This window comes from Rattus norvegicus, chromosome 19 (genome assembly GCF_036323735.1).
Source record: "Rattus norvegicus strain BN/NHsdMcwi chromosome 19, GRCr8, whole genome shotgun sequence".
Taxonomy (NCBI): domain Eukaryota; kingdom Metazoa; phylum Chordata; class Mammalia; order Rodentia; family Muridae; genus Rattus; species Rattus norvegicus.
The window spans coordinates 57,050,644-57,069,096 of NC_086037.1; the positions used below are offsets into that span (position 1 = coordinate 57,050,644).

At 43.8% G+C, this 18,453-nt stretch overlaps 1 pseudogene; it reads right to left on the minus strand.

Annotated features, from left to right (window-relative positions):
• Window positions 1-5,617: 5,617 nt before the first annotated feature.
• Window positions 5,618-17,918, minus strand: Lsm2-ps1 (LSM2 homolog, U6 small nuclear RNA and mRNA degradation associated, pseudogene 1; annotated as a pseudogene).
• Between the last annotated feature and the right edge of the window lie 535 nt (window positions 17,919-18,453).

Below are 18,453 nucleotides of genomic sequence, written 5' to 3' on the forward strand. Positions count from 1 at the left end.
TGACACACACACACACACACACACACACACACACACACACATATACAGAGAGAGAGAGAGAAATAGAGAGAGAAGCAAATTCTCCATGACACACACACACTTAAGTACACACATAGAGATATGAACATAGAAAGACACACACACACACACACACACACAGAGTTAAGTACACACATAGAGACACACACAGAGAAAGAGAGACACAGAGAGACACAGAAATACAGATAGATAAAGATGGATGGATGGATGGACGGACAGATATAGATAGATAGGTAGATAGATAGATAGATAGATAGATAGATAGATAGATAGATAGATAGAAAGATTGAGAAAGAAAGCAGGCTTTGACCTGTCCATATTGGTCACTGGGAACATCTGTGTTTGCTTCTTCAGTGCTCACATTGATTATGGTAAAGAGCCAAGAAGCCTGAGTTTTGGTGTGGCACAGACATCTAATAAACAATGCTCCAAGTTTTTACTTAGAGGAAATGATACAAAACCAGGTCGAGAGGTTCCCCAGACATCACTCTGCCATTATCTTCAAGTCTAATTTTAAAGCAGTACAAAATGGGCTCTTTCAGGAGAACAAGCTTTGCAGTAATTAATGCTGCTCAAAAATCAATTATATCACCAATTAAACCTCAGTTTACACGGTTTTTTAATTTAAATTACAATGTTGAAGAGAGGCTGGGATGTGTAGTTTAGTGGTATACCATTATCCTAGCATGTATTAGAGCACAGGTTCCATCCCTGTCAACACATGCGCACACACACACATACACACACATACTCACACACGTATGTACACACACTCTCACACAAACACACATACACGAACACTTGAACACACTCTCACACATGTGCATACACATGCATGTGCACAATGTGTGTACACACACATGCATGTACAAACACAGGCATGTACACATAGGCATGCATGCACGTGTGCGCATGCGCACACACACACACACACACACACACACACACACACACGTGCGCGCGCACGCACCCCATACCATTATCACGTCAGAACCAAGGAAAGAGGAGGATAGCTGGGTAACTGATGCCCTGGAGGCCACTGGGCATGAACACAGTAAGTAATGGGGTTGGAAATTATGGTTCCATGGAAACTTCTAGATCTGTAGTCTCTCAGGTGTTTTTAGAATGTACCAGCTCCACGAGAGAGGCCTTCTGAGGCCTTTCATAGGAAAGGATACTAAAACCCCCAGAATCACAATCCTGGAGGGAACCTGGTCCGCAGAGTGAGTTTCTGGCCCTATTTCTTCTTTAACAACCCGTGGGTTAGAATTTGGGCCAAGTGAGGCTGTGGGGGAGCCAGGGCCACAGGAACAGTTCTGGTCTTCTGCTGAGGAGAGTGGAGGGTCATCTGTCTGGGGCTGGCGCCAGCTGCTCTTCCTCCTGCGTTTGTCTCTTCACTTTGCACTTCAGTGTGTGGAGTATAACTGTCACTGTGAGGTGCTTGTTCTCCTCAGTAGTAAGCGCTTTGTGAGGAGTTAGCTGGCTCTGCCCGCTATCCAAAATCCAGACGCTCTCCTAGGTCTGCTTTGGGATCAGAGAATTCCTGAGGACATGGGTAACCTGAGCCTTCGCCATAGGACCTAGCTGGAATGTTAGTGCCCAGTGATGGGATCTTAGGGTCTGGTGCTATGAGTAGGGCTGAGAAAACATGAGGGGTGTCACATCGGTCTCTCCTTTCACCAGGCACTGCTGGATGTCTTTGCGCCATCGAAAGACTGGAATCCAGTGTGTTTTTGTTTTATTCCTTCTTCTCTTTCTTTCTGCCATCGACTGATTGATTGATTGATGCACAGGCATGTTCATGTATGTGTGTGCGTGCACACGTGTCCAGAGGTCAGAGGTCAATACCAGTATCACTCTTCAGACACCATCATTTTTTTTTTTCTTTTGGACAGACTCTTTCTACTAGTTTGGAAGTTGCCAAGTAGGCTAGCCAGCGAGTGCCAGGAACCCATCTCTGCAACCTCAGAGGAACATGGCTTCTGGAGGTTTAAACTCAGGTCTTCATGGTTCCAAAGCAAGCACTTTACAAACTGACCTGTCTGCCCAGCAGCTAGATGTTTTCTCAATACAGAATTCAGGACAAAAGCCCCTGCTATCACTGTGCAGTGATGTTAGGACTCTCTCAACAGACAGATGTTAAATGAGGGACACTGTCCAGCTGCTGTCAATTAGCCAGACTTCAGGGAAAAGTCCACCTAGAGACTTGAATTTTCTGCGGCTGTCCACTTGCCTGTGGCCCAAACTGAAGCACTAAAGAGGCCCGCAGGGTCCAGTTAATCAGGAAGCTAAGGGGCAGTTCAGACTCCAGCCACTATGAAGAGCAATGGCAGGGCTTACTGGCCCTATTACCCATCAGGGAACGCTGCTTTCAGAGATGGTTTATCTAGGGCACGCTGCTGATGGGCATTTGGGGGATATGACAAAGTTTCTCTGAACATCTGTATGCAAGTTGTGTGTGTGTGTGTGTGTGTGTGTGTGTGTGTTTGTGTACATCAGTGCACAGTGCACAGGCTAGGGTCATTCAGGAGCCATCCACCTTGTTTGTGAGACAGTCTCTTATTGGCTTAGAGCTCACCACATAGGCTAGGGCGCTAACCAGTGTGCTACACACTCCTCCTGTCTCAGCCTCTCTAGTGCTGGGATAGCAAATGGGTGCTATCATGCCTGGCTTTTTTTTTTACATGTGTCTTGAGGGTTGAAGCCAGGCCTTCCTGCTTGCCAGGCAAGGTCTCCACTGACTGATCTGTCCTTCATTCCTCTAGGGTAAATCCCTAAGAGCCAAAAAGCAAGGAATAAGACAGTATAGTTTAGGCTTCTGAAAATTTTACTCAGATATTTTCCCATGTGGTCTCACTGCTTCCATTCTCGCCAGTAGCTCACCAGACCTCAGTCCAGTTGCTTCTCATCCTTGCCAGATCTTGAGGGGATAAAGATTTAAAAAGCTTTAGCCGTTTTTCTGAGTGCCTCCCAGCCTCTCGTGTGAATTTGCATTTCCTTAATAGTACAGACGGTCAGCATATATTTTTGTGGGCCTGTACATTTTCTTTAGTGAGATGTTATGCCCACTCAAAACCACATTGCTGGTCTTGTAATTGTTGAGGTTTGAGAGCTGTTTGCGTAATCTGGAAGTGGCGTTTACAAATACCTTTCAGTTTTCTGTAACTGTCTTTCCATTCTCTCCGCGGCGTCTTCTCACTGAGGAAAGGGCTTTATGCTTTGAAGAAGCCTTAACTGTCTTTGTGTTGTTGAGCTGTAATAGTTCTTCGCGTGTTCTAGACACGTGCTTTGTAAGTCTGTGCAGTTTGTACGTGTGTGTGTGTGTGTGTGTGTGTGTGTGTGTGTGTGTGTGCGCGTGCGCAGGCTAGAGGTCAATGTCCAGTGTCCTTCTTAATTACTCTCTATTTTTTTAAGATACCGTCTCCCACTGAACCTCACGCCCACCAATTTAGCCAGACCGAGTGGCCAGCAAGCCTCCAGGATCCATCTGGCTTTGTCACTTATCCTGGGATCATAGGTGAGGACCACTGTGCCTGGCCAAGTTTCCAGGGAAACTCATAGCATGGGGCTTGGCAACAGGTGCCTTTGCCCACCGAATCATCTCTCTGGACTTGTTTGTTTTTAACTCTTCCTTCCCCATCGAATACTAAGCTTTGGGGAAGGAAATCATGTAACAAATATAGACTTCCTATCCTTCAAGGCAGAGAACCTAGGGGTTATTTGAGATTCTGCACAGGAAATGTCTTTTTTTGTGAACTTGTACATTCAATCATTAATAATGTGCTAACAATTGGACAGGTATTTTATCATAACTTTTGGGTGGTCTTCGGGATAGAATGCAGGAATGTTTACATGGTAGGCAAGTGCCCTACTGAGTTCCATCCTCTGTCCTGGTCTGTGTTTTGTATTTTGTATTGTGATGCAGCCATATTTTACTTATCGTAGTTTCTCATTGTCCCCAGTAGTTATAGAGTCCCAGGCAACACTGAATTCACAAACCCTGAGACACTGACTCTAGAAAACAGAATCTAAAATTCTAAGCTGTAATCTTAGATCCTAAAACCGTTCATCCCAGTTGCCTCTGTTGCCTTCTCTCCCTTCCTTCCATTTTCTTTACGTTGTCTGTGTTTCAAGACAGGTTTCCCTGCCTATCCATGGCTGCCCTAGAACTCAATCTATAGACAAGGCTGGCCTTGAACTCAGAGATCTGTCTGCCTCTGCCTCTTGAGTCCTGAAATTAAAGCCATGAACTCCCACTGCCTGGCTGTTCTTTTTTATTTTTCAAAGGAGAATGTAGATTTCTTAGGTGTTTACTGACTGGTGCAGGGTTGCTCCACTCATAGATGCCAAACCTAGGGTTCAAACTGGGGTGGAGAGGCAGGGGCTGGGTCAAGGTCACAGGGCATTGCTTTGTTGATTCCTACGGAACCCTGTGTCTTAGTTTGGATTTTATTGCTGTGAGGAGACACCATGACCAAGGCAGCTCTTATAAAGGAAAACATTTAGTTTGGGCTGGCTTACAGTTTCAGAGGTTTAGTCCATTATCATCATGGCAGGAAGCACGGCAGCGTCCAGGCAACCATGGTGCTGAAGAGGGTGCTGAGAGTTCTACATCTTCATCTGTAGGCAGCGGAAGGCGACTGTGTTCCACACTGGCAGAGCTTGAACTTGTATGAAACCTCAAAGCCTGCCTCAGCAGCGACACACTTCCTCCTGTGAGGCCACGCCTACTCCATCAAAGCCACACCTCCCATAGTGCTACATTCTCTGAGCCAAGCATTCAAATGCATGAATCTATGAGGGCCATACCTAGTCAAACCACCTCACTTCTCAGTCTGCTCCTGTTTCCCGTTAAGAAAGAAAAAGGCAGGACGGATTTTTATAGAGTACTCCTCAATTACCATTTCTTTGATGTTTCATTGCACATAGATTATGACTATGGTTAAGATTATCAGACTTGGATATTACCCAAGCGTTTTGTTGGTCATATCTGGGATGTAATCTCAGTGTGGCACGTGACTCCTTTTGTTGAGGCTTTGACTGTTTTCGGAAATTTAGTTTTGTTATCTTGCATATCTGTTTTCCTCATTGCATGCTTGTTTTATTTTGTAATGGAAAGAAGGGAGGGTATACTATAAAGAATTAACTTAGTAAACATCCTAATTTTCATCCGAACTTAGAATTTAAGTCTAATGTAGTAGGTTTTTTTTTGTTTTGTTTTGTTTTTTTTTTTCAGTTTGCATCATAAGTTTTATTCCCGATGCAGGAGGACAGATCTTTCCATCCCTCAAATGTATTACATGTCGCCATGGAAGGGCCTAGGCTGCAGCTCCCATCTCCAGGAAAGGTGAGAAGGTACAGACTGGGATCCACTCCAGGAACATCCTGCAGTTCCTGGTTTTCATCCTCCCTTCTCAGCAGAGGAATTATCTCTCATCCATTCAGTTAAAAAGAAAAAAAAACAAGCATTAACACAAACAAAACACACTGAATATTGGGGGCAAGGGTGTCTTTGTCCTCAGTTGGACATCAAGTTATGGGTCACCAATGGGAAGTGAGGGGGAGGAGAAAGGCGCCATCACTGTTTCTGCTGAAGGGCTTCCTTCCTTGCTGCATCCTGTGGCAGCTGTGTCCACCTCGTTTGCTGGCAGCTGCACATACTGGACAACCGAGCCCCTGATGAAGCAGTTCTTGACTGATAACATGTGAGGATACTTTTCAGGGTCTGTGACACTGATGTCGGTTAGTTTGATATTGAGGTACTGGTCCACAGAGTGGAGGGTTCCACAGATGCTCAGGCCATTCTTGAGTTCTACGACTACATCCTTGCCAACAAGGGACGTGAAAAAGAAGTAGAAGAGCGTGGTGCTAGGGTGGCCTGGACCGCGAAGGAAGGCGTCAGGGACTGCAGGCTGGAGGCAGGGGGAGCGAGCCTGAGTGCGAGCTCAAGGCAGGACAGGATCACGCAGGCGCAAGGGGAACCGCGCAAGAGGAACCGCTGAATCCGGGCTCAAAAGGAGCAGAGTAGGGCAGAGCAGAAGGACCGCCAAACCAGGAGAAGGGCGGGACTTCCTGTCTAGTGTAGTAGTTTTAAACTAGTCTCCTCTCTGTCTCTGTCTGTCTCTGTCTCTGTCTATCTCTGTCTGTCTCTGTCTCTGTCTCTCTTTGTCTCTCTCTGTCTCTCTCTGTCTCTCTCTGTCTCTCTCTGTCTCTCTCTCTCTCTCTCTCTCTCTCTGTCTAAGTTATTTGGCCTTGTAAGACATTGCTATGTTATGTGGTAGCTACTCCCAGGGAGCTTCATGCCCATCCAGAGGTGAATGGGTCTTAGAGAATAAGACCTAGGGTTTAGTCTATGGTAATATGTGACTTCTAGGTGTGTTCTTTTTTAAAAAGATTTATTTATTTTATTTATACGCATATACTGTGGCTGTTTTCAGACACACCAGAAGAGGGCATCAGATCTCATTCCAGATGGTTGTGAGCCACCATGTGGTTGCTGGGAATTGAACTCAGGACCTCTGGAAGAGCAGTCAGTGCTCTTAACCGCTGAGCCATCTCTCCAGCCCTAGGTGTTTTTAATGGAAGCTGCTGAAAGCATACTACCTTGTTTCTTTCCCTGTTGTGATAAAACAGTAACTTAAAGAAGAAAGGGTTCATTTTAGCCCACCGTTCAGTGTACAAACCATTATGTCGGCAAAGTCAAAGTAAAAAGAACTTGAACTACCTGGTTACATTGTGTCCGCAGCGAGGAGAACAATGAGTCTATGCATCTGCAGTTAGCCTCTGCGTTTACATAGTTCAGATATCCCCATCCCCCTCCCCCGCCTAGGGGACAGCCTCACCCTAAAGAACATAATTTGTATAACCACTCGCAGGTTGTTCTAGAGTCTTTCAAGTTGATAGATAATACTAACAACCACGGATACCCCTTTCTTTCACTTCTAATCCCAGTGCAATCACTCAGGAGCATCCTACACTATATCCCCGGTTTCTTTCTATTTATCTTATGTGTAGGAGGGTTTTGCCTGCCTGCCTATGTCTGCGCCTGGTGCGCACGGAGCTCAGAAGAGGCCATCAGATTCCCTGGAACTGGTATTATAGATGGCTGTGAACTGCTGTGTGGGTGCTGGGAATCAAACCCAGGTCCTCTGCAAAGGTAGCCAGTGCTCTTAACCACCGAGTCATCTCTCCAACCTCGTGTCTCTCATTTCTTTTCTAGTGAGAAGCACAGCTCATGATATTTATCATATTACTTATGAGTGTACAATAACACACACAATGATTTTAGTTTATCCGATCTGGCCAAGCAGTTTTCCCAGTGTACCTGTACTAATTGCAACTTCCTCCATCAGTGTGGGTTGTTTCCGGTTCCTCTCCAGCGTGGTTGGAGGTCAGGGTTAGTATTATTTATTGTTGCTACTCTTCTTGTGATTCTAGTCACTTTGCATGGCGATATATCATAATTTTAATATTTTTTATTTTATTTCCTATGTGTGAGTGTTTTACCTGCACATATGTGTATGTACCACATGTGTGTCTGATGTTCATAGATGCCAGAAGAGAGTTTTGTGTCCTCTAGAATTGGGGTTACTTGCCATTGTGAATTGCCCTGTGCATGCTGGGATTCGAACTCAGGTCCCTCTCAGCTATCTTTTAACCACTGAACATCTCTCTGGACCCTTTTGTATATTCTTGATGACTGATGAGGTGCAACAAATACTAATTGATTTTTTTTTTTGCCACCTGGATTTCTGTTTTAAGTAAAGTGCATTTTTGTCATGTTGTCCCTGTTTTAGTGGTCATGTGCACATTTATATAAAACTCTTCTACATAAGAAATCGCTTGTCATCGCTCCCCCGAAGTCGTGAATATTCTCTCTGGAGTTTTTTATCATAAAAATTTTATTATTTTTACCTCTGCTCTTTGGATCTTCAGAAATCTCTGAACGCTCTTTGTGTATTGTGTAAGGAAAGGTCACACATCAGTTTTCTTTTCCCTCCACACTGAAGTCCAAGGGATGTGGCACCTATTATTGAAATGCTCGTTCTTTCTTGCTTATCCCTGAAGCATCACCTTTGTTAAAGTCCACGAGTGCCTGTCCTTGGAGTCCTGCTTCTGGACTCTCTGCTCTTTGGAGTTGGAATCCTTTTCTGTCCTTGGGTCGTGCTGCCTTATCTCAACTCCGTGCTTTTAGAATACAAGTCTCAGTGTCTAGTCGTGGGAGGTCTTCAGCTCTGCTCATTTGCAAAGTTGTCTTGGGTGTTTGTGGGCTTTTACACTCACATAGGCATTTTACTTTGCAGCGACTCAACTCCCACAGTGTAAGAATTCAGGTACAGGTTTTACTAAAGGCTTGTATTGGTTTCAAGGGAAATATTATCTTCCTAATATTTTGCTTTGAAGTTCATAGACATGAATATTGGTTGTTTGCCTTTCTAATATTCTCTCTCAATGACGTGTTCAGTGTTTTGTGAAGAATTGAACATGCCCAATTTAGCGGATACCAAAGAATACTCAATTTGTTCACCTTCTTCATGTTTTTGTGACTCTGAGGTCAAGAATCCATTTCTGGGGGGGCTGGGAGATGCCGTGTGGGTAAACCACCCACTGGGTGAGCCCGATAACAAGTGTTCATATTCCCAGTATGGAGTAAATGACAATTGGGTGTGGCAGCCCACCTGTAACTGAGAAGTCGGGGTAGGGGATGTCTGGAGTGGGCTGGCTAGACTACAGACTGACATGCTCCATGATTGAGGGAGACCCTGCTTCTGAGTCTAAGGTGGTTAAGTGATGGGGAAGACAGTCAGCCTCTGGCCTTCACGTGAGCACACACAGGTGCACAGGGACTCTATATGTGTTCCCACACGTGTGCAAAGTCATGCATATGCCACACACAAGTAAACAGGTGAAAATGCCTTTCCACTCTTTTCTGGTAAATAACAATACAAACTTTTCCTATCGAGTGAGAAGGCTCGCTTGATTCAGTTCATTTTAAAAGTGTGTCTCTGGTTATATTTGGATTTGCCACAGACAAGGTTATGGCTGACCAATCAGTGGCTTGTGCTGTTCACTCTTAGATGTTGGTAGGTCTCTTACTTATTTAACACTCAGCATGAGACCTAATTTACAATAAGGAACAGAAGCAGCCGGGGCGGGTCCTTTGGAACTAAGGTTTCAATACTTCACTACTATGTAATTTTTATATAGGTATTTTGTAGAACTTCAATATCAAATCAAAGTAACATGCTCCTGATTCCACTGTGCACTTTTCTTTTTAAATGGTGAAGTTTCGGTGCTTTTCTGAAATCTATGCAAAGGTTATGTGTGCCCCTCCCACCCCCAATTTTAAATATTGGTTAGTTCTCCATCCCCCAATATGGAATCAACCTTGAACCCTGAGATGAATTCCATTTGGCTGCAGCCTATTATCTTTTTTAAAATAAAAGTTAAAATTATATTGAAATCAGTTTTGTGATTATGTTCATGATGACTATTGGTTCATAATTCACTTTTCTTGCAAGATCCATTTCACGTTTTAATAAGAAAGTTAGCCTGGCCTCATTAAAATAATTGGCACACGCTTCCCTTTTATTTCAGATATTAAAAAGGAAACCCTTTGGGGCCCGAGGTATAGCTTACTGGGAGAGCATGTGTCCCGGATCTCCAGCGCGTATGCGCACTATACCATCCCTTTTATGGGTGTAGCTGATGATTGAGCACATGCTTGCTTGGCATCCGCTACCTGAAGTTGACCTCACTTCTACATCACAAGCAGTGCGAGCTTCCTCGGGCCATAGGTGCCTTTCGTAGCGTCCCACACATTCCCTGTACTTCATCCATCTTCCAAAGATTTTCCTTGGTGAGAGTTTCAGTTTGGTCAGAAGTGGAGGCCTCTCCCTCCTTTTAGCCCCTCCTCATCAGCTTGCACTTCCCACAAAGACCAGGTAGATGGAGAGTTTTCCAGCCCGTGCATTATGAGTACTCGGCAGAGACTTCCAGTGTGCGGTCCGTGTCCATCTCCTCATGCTCCAGTGGTTCAGGGATGAAGAAGAATATTTACTGAGACAAACGCTCTTTCAGCCTGACAATGCTCTTTTCAAGCTGGTACCTCTCCAAGCAAGTTGAGCATGGTTCGCTGCCCACCCGCTGCCCCAGCCTCATCTTTTAAAATTTGTTCTAGATGATGTTGGCCTACAGAGATTTCTGCCTCTTGCTACACACAGGGCGTAGCTGTTTTAGAGGCTTTAGAGCAGTTAAGAAGCATGTTCTCACTGGCTTCCCTAACGATGTATATCCATTCGAATGTTGATAGACTTTCCTGTATGCATGACCAGGAGGGATTTCTTTTGGTAAAAATCATACAGCAAAGCATATATATGCTCATGTGTGTTTGTGTGTATGAGAATGAGAGGGAGAGAGAGAGAGAGAGAGAGAGAGAGAGAGAGAGAGAGAGAGAATACAAATCCTGAAAGAGAAGCTTAAAATCAAGATGTTTTAGTAACTTTTGGTGATAAGGTTTCTTGGTAAAATAAAAGAAATATTTAGCAAATTAGTACTGAAATTTTGGGCAACAAAAATGGCTTTTCCAATTCTATTGTGTTCAGTCTTTAGAAAAATTTATTATTATTATTATTATTATTATTATTATTATTATTATTATTATTGTATGTGTGTATCATGACAAGTGTGGAGGTCAGAGGTCAAGTTTTGTAGATTGGTTCTTGCCTTTGACCTTGAGATCTCCCTTGTTTTTCCTGGTTGCCTGGCTCCCAGTTACTTCTCTGTTGCTGTGGTCAAACACCACGACAAAGGCAACTTACAGAAAGGAGAGTCTGCTTTGCTCATGGTTCCAGAGGGAGAGAGTCCATGATGTCAGAGAAGGCAGAGTGGCAGGAACCAGAGCAGGAAGTTGAGAGATCACAGCTTCCACTGCAGAAACAGAAAGAGTGACAAAGCTCTAAGCTCTCGAAGCCTGCCTCTAGCTTTATGCTTCCTCAGACAAGGCTGTGCCACTTCCCCACACAGCACCACCAACTGGAAACCACATGTTCAAATGCTGAGGCTCTGGGAGAAACTTCTCATTCAAACCTCCACACTAGAACTAGGAACTTCTGGGTGAATCTGTAGCCCCTGCCTACTGTTTTGTAGGAGTTCTGGGATTATAGGTGTGTACCTCTTGCAGGAGTTCTGGGATTACAGATGTGAACCTCTTGTAGGAGTTCTGGGATTACAGATGTGTACCTCTTGCAGGAGTTCTGGGATTGGAGATGTGAACCTCTTGTAGGAGTTCCGGGATTACAGATGTGTACCTCTTGTAGGAGTTCTGGGATTACAGATGTTAACCTCTATGTAGGAGTTCTGGGATTACAGATGTGTACATCTTGCAGGAGTTCTGGGATTACAGATGTTAACCTCTTGTAGGAGTTCTGGGATTACAGATGTGTACCTCTTGCAGGAGTTCTGGGATTACAGATGTGAACCTCTTGTAGGAGTTCCGGGATTACAGATGTGTACCTCTTGTAGGAGTTCTGGGATTACAGATGTGCACCTCTGCATCAGGCTTCTTATGTAGATTCTGTGAAGCAGACTCAGGTCATCAGACTTGTTTGGAACATGCTTTTATTTGCAAAGCCATCTTTCTAGTCTCTGAAATTTTAATCTTTCATAAAAAGAATCCCCAAGATTTGGCGGTGATAACAGCAACAATTGAAGTTCATACATCGAGAGTCTTTTCCTCTTAGGTTTGAAACCAAGGACCGCTGTGAATGAGCACATATACTTGAGAATTGCTTTCTTAAAACATTTAAAAACTGTTTAGTTGATAAAAATGCCAAGGGCACACAGAGGTAGAGACAATAGATCCTGTGTTTTCAAGTTCTGTTACCCGGCTTCCATGGATATGCAATCCTGTTTCACTGATTTAAAAAAGAAGTCAGGATCTGGAGATATTCTTCTGTGGGTCAAGAGGTTGCCATGTAGGGTAGACCTTAGCTCTATCTTCAGAATCTGTGTGAAACAGCCAGGATGGTAGCACATGCTGATAATCCCAGTTGTGGGGAGGTGTAGGACGGTGGGATTCTGGGGCTCACAGACAGAGCCCATTTGGTGAGCTCCAGACCCTTGAGAGACCCTATCTCAACAAACAAAGAAACAACACGCATCCACACACACATAAGGTGGATGATGCCTACAGAGGGTCAATTGAGGTTGACCTCTGACCTACACACACACACCACACATGCACATGTACATACCCACAGACCTGTAAGAAAATGTCAGACCTCCTATATTACCCACAAATATTTCAGTCCATTTACTTAGGGAACGACTTTTGTGGGAAAACATTTGATTTCTAGACATAGTGGAAACTTTAACTCTTAGCTATTTGTTTTGGATTGAGAAGTTGGGACACTGCAGTTGTCCAAGAGTGAGTGAATAAGAACTTTAGGACATGCACACAGGCAGAGCGTACCCAGTAGTATCAGCAGAGATGTTTGCTTGTAAGGATCTGAGAGTAGAGTGTGCTGAAGTACTGGTTGTGATGTTCATTGCACATGAGGGGATGGACATTCCTAATTAATTCCTAATCAATTCCTAATTAATTCCTAATTAATTCCCATATCAGGAAAAGAAATATTTTCTTCTGATTGAATGTGACTCCAATCCTGTTGTTCTTGACCCATCTCTCTTCCACCTGTTATCTCTTCTTCAAGGGCCTCCCTTTTTCTCTGGGAGTCAATCAGCTTTCTGTCACTGTAACAAATGCCTGGGATGAACAGCTTATTGGAGAAGAAAGGTTTAGTTTGACTTACTGTCTCAGAGGTTCTGATGCCCTGCTTTGGGTCTCTGTTATGGTTAGAACAGGTATGGCCCCATAGATTCTTGTGTTTGAATGCTTGGCCCATACAGGGTGGCACTATTAGGAGGTGTGGCCTTGTTGGAGGAAGTGTGTCACTGTGGAGGTGGGCTTTGAGGTCTCATATATAAGCTCAAGCTATACCCAGGGTGGGATTCCATTCTCCTCTGGCTGCCTGTGGAAGAGTTTTCTCTGGCTGCCTTCATGTCAAGAACTCTTGGCTCCTCCAGCACCATGTCTGCCTGTATGGCTACTACACTTCTCACAATGATGAGAATGGACTGAACCTCTGAAACTGTAAGCCAGTCCCAATCAAATGTCTTCCTTTATAAGAGTTGTCTTGGTCATGGTGTCTCTTCACAGCAGTAGAACCCAAACTAAGACAGTCTGTCCTGACATAACAAAACCATTCACTTCATGCCTGGGAAGCAAACAAGACAGCATTAGAGTCCACGGAGCTTCAGGGGTTCCCAGTGAACTAAAACCTCCCATTAGTCCCCGCCTTTGAAAGGTTCCAGGGATTGGAAAATCTTTACCATGGGCTCTCAGATCCACACTTTAGTGTTCCGCACATGTGATTCTGTCTCCTTCATAATAGTGGCCAGGGTGGTTTTTGTCTGTCTGTAGAAACATCTCCCGTTTGCCCGAAGCTTCCCCATCTTCACTTGCCTCTTCCCTTTGAGCATCCCTGGATAATTGTTTGCTTTATTTATTTCTACCTGTTATTTTCTTGTCTTGGTCGAAGACAGAAACATATTCTCTTGAAACCAGGCTTCATCACGCCTGCCTCTTTCCTTTTACCACAATCATATGAGACCTACATTTAGTATCTGTACTATTTCTAAACAGCGTTTAAACCCTAAAAATCTCTGCACCACTATTCTCAGTTTTGCTCTTGCTGACGCTGATAATCAACTAACTGTATAAGTGTTTAAGTGTATAAGGTTTACAGTGTGATCATTTTGTACCTGGATACAGCACATAAGGATTAAAACAGTCATGAACATTTTTATCTCCTTAAACGCTGGAAATTGTTTTGATTAATGTCATCATTTTACATATGTATGAGCTATGTAGTATATTTTAATATTTATATGTTTCAATACATATATTTCAATATGTATTCAATGTGTGTGGGTTTTTTGTTTGCTTGTGTTTTTGTTTTTTGTTTTGTTTTTTTCACATTTAGTGTCTGCCCCAGTCAAATTCAGTTGTCCTCTTTTTTTAAGATTTATTTTATGTATATAAGTACACTGTCGCTGTCTTCAGACACACCAGAAGAGGGCACTAGATCTCATTACAGATGGTTGTGAGCCACCATGTGGTTGCTGGGAATTGAACTCAGGACCTCTGGAAGAGCAGTCGGTGCTCTTGACCGCTGAGCCACCTTTCCAGCCCCTCTTTTTTTTTTTTTTTTCTTTTTTTTCGGAGCTGGGGACCGAACCCAGGGCCTTGCGCTCGCTAGGCAAGCGCTCTTCCGCTGAGCTAAATCCCCAACCCCCTCAGTTGTCCTCTTAACATAAACTTAATTACCTGGGGGAAGAAGAAACCGCAACTAAAGAAATGCCCATTGCCCATTGGCCTGTGACCCTGTCTGTGAAGCTCTTACTTGCTTATTGATGTAGGAGAGTCTCTCCCACTTTGGGAGGGACTATCTCTGGGCCAATGAGCTTGGGTGTGTAAGAAGGCTAGCTGAGCGAGCCCGATGGAGCAAGCCAATGAGCAGTGTTTCATGATGGTTTCCATTTCCGTTTCTGCTTCAAGATCCTGCCTTGAGTTCCCTCGGCGATGTACTATCACTTGTTAGCGAGAACAAACCCTATTCTCCACCAGTTGTTTTTTGATCATGGTGTTTATCACAGCCACAGAAGGTAAGCTGGGTCAGCGTCTTGATTTCAGTTTGTTTTTCCTACGGCACCATGGAGAGAGCTATAAAGGATTTCTGTGTACTTTAAAATTTGTATTAGCTTTCAAAAAATTTCAGAGCACGTTGACTGGTCATCAAAGCGTTTTAGGAAGAGTTCCTGTCACTCCAGTCTGATTTCCTTTCCACATTTTGTACACTTACCATATAGCCAACCTCCGTCACCAGCTCTGGCTATTCAAATGAAGAGCCTCTGTTCTTGCGTGCATGGCTCCGGCCTCCTAGAATGGTCTTCACAGTAATCTTTCCCCCATCGCATCAGGTTAGCCCACGCTCCAGGATTCAGCTCAACAGCAACTTGAGAAACAGAGCAGGCAGTGAAGATTCAATATTCTTGAACTTTTTGAAGAAGACACACAACACAAAAGAGTGCAACGAAGGGTGTCATTTAAGGAAGATTGCCCAGGGCTGCGAGGCAGCTCAGCAGATGAGCAGCTGCCTCTCATGTGCGAGACCCTGGGCTGATCCCCAAGTAGTAAAAAAGCAAAGAAAAGAAAGAGAGATATTTCGTGAAATGGAAGGATGAGAGGATCTACACCTATTGAAAGGGCGCATAACAAACAGGAGAAAGCCGGTCAGAATGGTCAACTTGGAGTTATATTCTGGTAAAACCGTTAGACGTTAATGATGGGGAATCCTTTGAGCATCCAGGAAACAAAGGCTGGGGAAGCATGTGCATGTAGAGAGATGTGCGTTGGTGCATATTCATGTGTGTGCACAAGGCTGTTGTTCCTCAAGCACTATTCTGGTTTTTTAATTTCCTTTTAACTAATGTACCATTCTTTAAAATGCTTATTATATCACTGAATGCGTGTATATGCACACATGTGCACGCTATGGCCTAGGTGTGAACGTCAGAGGGACATTTTTAGGACGTGGTCCTCTCCTTCCGCCATACAGATTTTAGTGACTACTCTCAGGTCCTCCTCAGGCTTGGCAAATTTCTTTACCTAAGGAGTCACCGCACTGGCTCCTCCTGCTTTTGTTGGGCTGGAGTTGCTAAGTAAGCTGGGTTATGTGGCCAGTGAGCCTCAGAGGTTCACTTGTCTCCTCCTCCCTTCGGCTGAAATTATAAACACATCCTGCCATGCTAGGTTTTTTTTTTTCTCGTGTGTTTGGGTTCTGGGGATTAAATACACATCCTTGTGCTTGCAAGGCAAAAATTTTACCAACTAAGCAATATCTCTAGCCTTTAAGTCATTTATTAAGAAAAAAAGAACCATGTTTGGCATTAGACTTGTTGGTATTAATAGCAAAAATATATTATAAAAGAACCTTGAGGTAACAAAATCAAGACATTCCAGGAGAAGCATGGGGAATAAATATTGTATCCTGTGTAGCTAAGTGACAGTCAAGCACAAGCCTAGCATCAAAACAATGAGTCTTTGAAATATCTGGGCTCGCTTTTTCCCTCGTGAGCTCTCTGTGAAAAATCTCTTGGAGCATTTGCTCAAGGGCATGGGTCTAACATGTACTGCCAGATGCATATATAGTAAGACGCCTTAGCAGAGCCAAGGCTGGTGGACTCCATCAGGTGGAAACTCTTCAAGACATATGACCTGGTACAGTCAACAGATAGGTAGCTATCCAAGAAGACAGAAAGAGATAGAAGAAAGACAGTTTATAAGAGACCTTATTCATATCTGTGGGACACTGTTCTTGGGGAGATATAAAGTGTCTACTCACACCAGGTCTGGGATTAACATTATACCTAAGTGAGGATACTACCAAAACTCAGCTTTGTGAACCAGTGAGTCATACTGGGGTTATTTATAGGAAAATGGATGAAGGATTACTTGTAAGATCAGAGATGACTCAAAAGGCAGCTTTATCACCAAAAGCCCATTCTAGCAGGGACGACAGTTCTTGGAGCACACTGTGCAATCTCTTAGGTTGGAAAGGGTCCTTTTCATGTAGCTCAGTTGGTCTGTGTCTCTTTCAGCTGCTTAGTTGGCCTCTGCTTATTGTGGGCTGCTGGACTTGTCTGAGAGTATCTCTCAGCAGTTCTTACAGCTCATATATGCTTGGAGAGGGGGGCGGGGCTTTGTGAATCTGATCAGTTTCAGGAACTTCCTGAAGCCTTTGATTCATTTACTTCCTGTGTAGAACATTGTATTGTTTCACTTTCTAACATCTCCTGATTTACTGAGCCTCACCCCAAGGGCAGAAGGCTTTAATCCAGGATGAAAGTGTTACATGACAGACTTGAAATTTAAGGATTGTTTGGCTGTTTGTTGAGAAACAAACGCACAGTTTATGAACCCAATGGACAAAAAAAAGGGGGGGGGGACACTGACTGAATATTTGAAAATAAATGATTGCAAATGCTTACTTATACCACCGTGGACCCTTTCTAGTTATGATGTTAGTTTTAAGACAAGGCATACCTAAACATTTGCAGAGGAATTAACACGGTATCTAGGAAATTTATTCTGATCTTTTAGTGGGGGAGGGTATGTGGCTGGCGTATCAGTGAATCATCATGACAGTAACTGCGTGGTTGTACAGAAGTCATTCATTCACACCATTCTGTCCACTTGTTGAGTCAATAACAAATTTTTTAAAAAAATAAATAGGTGTGTGATTTGTAGAGATGTAGAAATCAGTAGCAAGTGGTCATCTGATGGCTTAGCAGGGTGGTGGTCACAAAAGACGACTAAAATGTTACCAACAGCTTTATTAGATCTATATTATCTGACAGGAGAGCTGACACACGTGACCAAGTCCTGGAGGGCATGGTCATGGAATCCCTGGGTCTCGTTATTAATCCTACAAGCTGAGGTGTGCAAGAAGCTATCAAATGCTAAATTACATCCCGCACAGTCCACTTAAGAAAGCAGAAGCTTGGTTAATATGTTTTGCAGAATTCCCATCATTCTCTTGCCATGTTTGAGATGTCACAGCAAAGGACAAAGTTTGCTTCCAAGTCCCTATGACATCTTTACATGTGTCTGATGATGGAGGAACCCTGGAAGTGCCCACTAAGATCTTTTAAAAACAGAGCCCACCGTTGAGAGCATACTTGACTGACGGTACCAGGTGCGGTGACTGCACTGTGCTTGTGCTGGACCAGGCATCTCCAGGCTTCTTCTCATCCATGACTGAGCTTGGTGATGACTGTGCCAGGCACATTTTTACCCAGCACAGGGTCCCTCCTATAACAGTAGCTTTTGGTCATAGTTCAATTTGGGTTTTGCAAAGCTATACCATGGAACAGGCTCTTCCTCCTGCTTCTTGTGGTAATATCCACAATAGCTAGGTTATCAGACAAATGGATAAAAAAGTAGTCTATATACCCACAGCGAGGTATTATTTAGCCATAAATAAAAACCAAATTTGGGGCTGGTGAGATGGCTCAGTGGGTTAAGGATGATTTCCATTTGATTCCCAGGATCTTCAGAAGAGAGATGAACCCTCCAAGTTTTCCTCTGATCTTCACAATAGTTCTGTGTTACTTGCGGACACACACACACACACACACACACACACACACACACACACACACACATTGTTAAAAAAAATTAAAGGGAGAACAAAACCATATTTTCTGCTGGAAAATGAGTTATCATCATGTGAAACCAAAGGAGCCAGACTCAGAGCGACCAGCGTCCCAGCTTTTTCTCACCTGCCAACC